The sequence below is a fragment of the Penaeus monodon genome, chromosome 25 (assembly GCF_015228065.2).
Source record: "Penaeus monodon isolate SGIC_2016 chromosome 25, NSTDA_Pmon_1, whole genome shotgun sequence".
NCBI lineage: Eukaryota > Metazoa > Arthropoda > Malacostraca > Decapoda > Penaeidae > Penaeus > Penaeus monodon.
In genome coordinates, this window is record NC_051410.1 from 37,599,031 (window position 1) to 37,599,475 (window position 445).

Sequence of the window (445 nt, forward strand, 5' to 3'; positions counted from 1 at the left end):
AAACCTCCTTCTCCCACGTTGCTCCTAAATCATCGCGGGAAATTACCTAATTGCGCCATCGCTGGTCTTTCTCGTTCCCGTTTCGAGTCCAGAAAAAAATATCAGAAATCGACAAGCCAGTCTATCGTTCTTCACAATTACTGAAGTTCAAAGTTTCGAAGACGCCCTTTTCATTACTGTATGTGATGATAAAAAAAATCATTATCACTGAACTAATTGGATTTAAAGCTTTATCATATGGTGATTATCACAGATATTGCACCGTGCAGTATACGTATTAGTAATTGTACTGTAGTAATTGATAAAGCATGAACATTTTAGTACCTTTTATGTATGGATATTAATATGATATTCATATTCGGCTGAAATACGTATGTATTTCACAAATATTTTCGTATTTTGCAAAAAACAAGTTTCAGTTTACATGCCTATAAAGAGTGCTGGG